Source organism: Rhipicephalus sanguineus, chromosome 6, assembly GCF_013339695.2.
Source record: "Rhipicephalus sanguineus isolate Rsan-2018 chromosome 6, BIME_Rsan_1.4, whole genome shotgun sequence".
Lineage (NCBI taxonomy): Eukaryota > Metazoa > Arthropoda > Arachnida > Ixodida > Ixodidae > Rhipicephalus > Rhipicephalus sanguineus.
In genome coordinates this window covers 103,511,109-103,516,962 of record NC_051181.1, presented here as the reverse complement: position 1 = coordinate 103,516,962, position 5,854 = coordinate 103,511,109, and the positions used below count along the sequence as shown (strand labels likewise).

At 43.9% G+C, this 5,854-nt stretch overlaps 1 long non-coding RNA gene across 1 annotated transcript; it reads right to left on the bottom strand.

The window, feature by feature from the left end:
* Positions 1 to 2,883: 2,883 nt before the first annotated feature.
* LOC125758797 (uncharacterized) lies at positions 2,884 to 5,569 on the bottom strand. Its single transcript, XR_007416424.1, has 4 exons — positions 5,375 to 5,569; positions 4,546 to 4,804; positions 3,831 to 4,011; positions 2,884 to 2,985 (listed from the first exon to the last, which is right to left on the bottom strand). It is a non-coding gene; the product is annotated as an uncharacterized LOC125758797 (long non-coding RNA).
* Between the last annotated feature and the right edge of the window lie 285 nt (positions 5,570 to 5,854).

The following is a 5,854-nucleotide window of genomic DNA, read 5'->3' as shown; positions in this document are numbered from 1 at the left end:
CATACATACATACATACATACATACATACATACATACGTTGAGGTGTAGTTAATAGGATGAACTGCTATAAAACAACAATGCTGATACACTCAGTCTTGAGCACATGAGGTTTCAAGGCAGTAACGTACGAGAGAAATCTCTCACCACTTTTATGTGCCAACTCGGCATTTCTCGAACCCTCCTGGAACAATTTGATGCATAGTTCCTGCTGCTGCCCACTCACAAGCAATTTTTATACATTTGGTGGGCGGCAGCCCACGACGATATATAAGAAAAGAGCCCCTGACAATGTGATGCCAAGGAAAAGCGCAATGCATCACATTTTGGTACATGTCTGCAATATGACACATAGTTTATTTACATAGTCGGGCACATTGACAACACTATAACAGGCCATGTTAGGTGACTGTCACGAATTTCGGGTAGCCCGGTGCAATGGACTCAGTCTAGACTCGGGGTATAGCACAGCAAACTTTTATCAAACAAAACACAAGGAAAACTTGGCATTCTAAAATATACAAATGTACAAAATACAGTCGCTACAAAATTCACCCTCTCAACTCCGTACATAACTAAATCGTCCTACCCCTAACCTGCTCCAGTCTTATACAACTAACACGTCGGACTGGCCTTACTTGTCATTTCTGGTGACTTGGTGCAAAGCCAAAGTCCCGTCTGGTGTCTACGTCGTCCAGTCCTTTAACTTGACATGGTCCACGCCGTAGCACAATGCGCCAACCGTCGTTGCCTGTTCACAAGCGGGCACTCCGCTCTCCTGACGGCTAGTCCCGCTAGGCCTAACGTCGTTGTCGGCTCCTTCGCCAAGTATGGCGTTCCACCGCTGACGTGGCCCTCCGTTGATTGCCCTCGGTGGCCTGCTTCGGGAGGGGTCTTGCGCCGGGAACGTCCGTACTTGCGGAGCGCGGCCACTGCGTCGCCGAGGTGCCTTGCTCGAACGTCGTCGATCTCGCCGGCCTCACCTTGGGACGCCCGCGTCACCGGCCGCAGACCCGAACGCCCGTCGCTGCCGTCGCCAGTGCGTCTGCTGGCGATGCGACCTTCCTTCGCCGAGCCCACGAAGACAATGCCAGCTCATTGCTCTTCGTCCTCCTTCATGGCTCGGTTCGCGTGTCGAATCTTCCGTGCACGCGCTCGTGCCGCTTCGAATGTTTTGAGAACTTCGCCGTCGTCGTCTTTTGGCCGCCTGGCACTCACTCGTGACAGTGACGTAAATTGGCACAGGTCGGACAAATTCTGGACCAATACCTAAATAAAACAGTTCGCTGTTACTAAGCTCCTCGGTACAAAAAATGCTGTTGTTGACATGTCAAGACCCTATTGCTTTTCCTGAAAACACTCCTCAAAAAGGTTTCAAGGTGTGCACATGTGCCGACTTCCTTCGAATGAGAGACTGCTGTATAGCAGTCTCTCATTCCGCTCGAAAAAAAATTTCAATGCACTTCTGGACAAGGCATGTGATGTGAAGCTTCAGTGCCTTGCATGTATATCTTGCTGCTGGCCTCAGCTCCAATGTTTATCAGCAGAAATGTGCAGAATAACATTTTATAATGTACCACGATGAAGTAATTATGTTTCAGGCGCATAAAACATGTACAACAATAAAATAATTCAAAAACATTTACCTGGCACAGTTTACAGAATCTTAAATACATTTTCATGGAGCAATCACAGCTTATCTGATGATAGTAGTAATGGTTATCAGCCTAGAAATTTGTTTGAAGTCGCCAGTTTCAAGATTAGAGTATACCAACAGCCTTCTTCAGGCTAAACCATTGTACAGACGCAACAAAAGGCATAAGTAAATGCATGCTATAATCACCCTACAAAAAGCAATAAATACTTTCAGCAGTAAAATGAGCAAAGCTGCATAGATGATAAACTATTTGCAGAGTATACAATTACATAATGGAGAAGCCTATGGCAACAAACACTATATGAAAAAAAATTAAAACTTACACAGTACATGCAGAGAGGGTGACTGAGAAAACTATTATTTATTCTCCAACCAAAGTTACGAAAACACGTAAGAACACGTAACTCTCCCCCCAGTGTATGCGTATGGGCTACGCTCCGCGGTAATGCGTGGGGTCGTTAACCGCCGCAAGAGTGCCTTAAAGAGGCCGCTGCCAAGCCGCCGCAGTCCCCCCTGAGGAAGGAACCAAGCTGGTTCCGAAACGTCGGGTTCTTACATGTTTTCGTAACTTTGGTTGGAGAATAAATAATAGTTTTCTCAGTTTACTTATCCAACCAGACAGACTTCTGTCTAATGTTTACCTTCAGAGAGGGTGACTGTTGAAGAGGACAGACAGGCGACGGGATAACATTACACAGGTGCTAAAACTTGTTGGACGTACTAGGAATAGTGACGCTCCTCTTGCATCTAAATAATCCGTGGAGAAGGACTTTCCAGAGCTTATATAAACAGAAAATCATTTGTGCTATACTAATTCGCGTATCCTGAACGACTATATCGACCAAGTGCAAAATTACCCGCTTCAATGGCTTCATTCTTGCACTACCAAACATGAAAACACGGTTTTGGTTGCCGACCATGGCTGCTGTTTCTAATGGCAGAGAAATGCAGAGACACACATGCACTTTGATTTACGAGCATGTTAAAAATTCAAGGTAGCCAAAATTAATTTGCACAATACTACTACAGTGTGCTGTACATTAATGTCAAGGTTTTGTATATTAAATGCAGAATTTAATTAATTTTGAATCCTCAAGTGCAAGGAATTGCTGAATGATGCACTGCTCAACAATTAAAGTACAGCTGTGCAGATTCTCACCATACAATTCATACTGTTCCAGATATCACAATGCATTCTGTCTGTTGACGTGCACATTGAACGGCAGGACACAGTCACTGGTAGTCGCTGTCTACTTGTTGGCCTTGTGCGTTTTGTCCGAGATACACTGTACAATTAGATGACAGTGAGGCACCTGATCCCGTGGTACTGCTGGAACATAGAAAAATGCAGATGATTGTTACAACCGTGCTATGTGTAAAACTGGACAACTGATATGTGCTAGAAACTCCAGCTCTCGTATTTTCAGAAGCCGATGACAAGTATTAAGAAATATTAAAAACAAAAAAAAAGATCTGAACATAGAGCCACCAACAATGAAGTCTTTGAAAAAATATTTTATGATATAAATGTATAACTACGATGTTCATTTTGAAGGCAACAAACTTCTGCCTAATAGTGAGACATAAGCCAATAAAGTATCTTCTATTTCGACTTTACACTAGGTGCAAGAAGCCGACCGCAAATGAGTTCACTGTGCTACACTCTAAGAAAAAATGAAGTATTTGGGGAGTATTGCCACCCCACAACTACAATCGTCATCCATCTCACGTACTTTCCTCGCGTTACCACCGCGCGTCATTAGAGTGACAGCATTCTTGATAGGAAAGTGCCAAGAGCCAGTTTTTCAAAAAAGAAAACCCGAGCAAGCATGATTACGTTATTGTTGTGTGGCAGAAATACTAAAAATACTCTATTTTTTCTTAGAGTGTACTCATGTGTTGCTATGTTACAAGACAACAGCTATTGTTCATCACTTTAACGTTATCTAACATAGCCACGTCATCATACAGTGTGCAGGAACAATTCTGAAGACTACAAAGCACAAAGCACTTGCGGATTATGTGTGTTTTTGTTTCTCAAAGCCGTTTTTCCTACCAAAAGTACACTTTGAAAAAAAGATGCACTTGATTAGGAGAAATGATTGTGAGCAACAAACGCACTCATAATCCACAAATGCATGTTAATAGGCTCTTATGGTTTCCACAAACACTCACCATCATCACTATTGCTGTCAATGTCATGCCGGACGGATATGCTGTGTCGTGCTCAGAACACCAAAGGTGCACTGTATGACTTGTCTTGCATGGGTGGGGGCTGCACTGCACTGCTGCTTAGCTGGGCCAGCCACGGACAGGAGGGTGAGCACCCATGGCTCTCAGGCATAGGGAAAGTCACCTTCAGAGATCAACAAGCGTGTATTCAGGTCAAATACGATTTGTAGAAATAACCGTGCGACTATGCAATTGTGCTGAGAACATGTACGACGGAAATGCAACATATGCAACAACATTGAAAAAAAGATGAGCTTTTAAAAAAAATGCGCATTTACTGCTCCTGTCTTGTCTGAGCTCTTTCTCCCTGCATGTTGCGAACAGCCAGGCGATTTTCACCCACTTGCTATTTCCATACAGAGCACTTGATACAGTGAGTGCGTCACAAGCACAAGAGCTCAATAAGCAATAAAAGTATTTGTGCTATTTCAAAAGCACAACTTTCCAGTCTCACATGTATGAAGTAAACTTCACAAGCTGCAGACTTTACACTTGCGACATTGTCAATTCCATCATAGTTTGCTTCTCCTTAAGTGTCCAATTAGCATTGGTGTGTGAAAATAATACAAGCATCCACTGTTACTAACAATGTTTGGGTTGTGAAGGTGTGTACATTAACCGGTGTTTACTGTACCATCTGTACTTTAAAAAAACTAACCTAGCAACCAGCCATTAGGCAGTTTTCTGCCCTTGAAGCTCCCAGGCAGAGCACAGTCCATCCAGATGAGGCTGCCATGCGTGCTTCCAGGCCCCTTTGAGGTCGGCTGGATGATGACACCCCTACCGTTGCAAAAGACTTGTACATTTAGGGAGCACAAGTCCTTCCTATTTCTGTACATGTGCTCCAAGTCATAAGGTGGCTTGATTTTCCAGTGCTTGCAATCGATGGATTCCAGGACCTTACTATAGTCTGCGATCTGTGAAGAGGCCAAACAGGATATATTAAAAAACCATCATTGAAAGCGCTCTTAATACATATTTGGCAGTAGCACAAAAACTATCACTTAGTCAAAGCTATCAAATATGCCATATTCAATCTGCAACAAACTGAAGCCCCATGTAAGCTTTACATACCGTAAGATATATATGTCCTGGTAAAGTATAGTGCTGCCACAACAGTAATCTTCTATACAAGTAATTTTGCAATATAAAGGGAATCCCTGAAGAAGTGCTACATGGCTCCTGGAGAATAAATTCGCATCAAATATTTTTCACTGAACTATCAAGCGTGGTAAACAGACAGGCTCCCTTTAATAATCAGATAAAAGCCTGCTTAAGCCAAATCGTAAAAACTGCTGGTGTACTTGCTCATATTGCAATATACGTATATTGCCCATATATACGTATATACAAAGCGGTAGTAGTACATTTTTCGTACTGGAACTTAACATGGGGTGACATTACATCTGATGGGATGAAAAACTTACAAACGTACGTTATAGCGCTACATGAATAACAACGAAATTAGTTGCGCAAGTTCAACTCACCGATGGCACAACGATATTAGCAGCCGTCGGCGTCATCGGGAATCGAATGTGCTCTGCAGCCACAGGCAAAAGACGTCTGTGGACTGGAAGCTGCCGTTGACGTAGAAATGCAAGGCTAGCAAGACGTGTACGTCCACTGGTGAAGCGTGACCAATCGCCGTGGGCCGCTGTAGGCAAGGCTCCACTGCCATGCAAAACGACAGGACAGATGGACTCGAAAACCTGTAGTTAGCCGGTGCTGGTCTACGACTTCATCCAAGGCAAGGCACCAGTGAGAAGTGTGTTCTGTCCGAAGCGAAGCGTGACGTCCACGTGCTTTCGCTGCCAGGTACTACAAGTCCAAGTTTTCACCGGAGAACAGTCAAGGCGTACTGCCAAAGCAGCCACATTTACAGCAGAATGTCTCGGCGCGCGACTTCGGTTCGACACGCTATGACGTTCGGATTACAGTTATCACAACAAGAAGAAACGAGTTAAAAA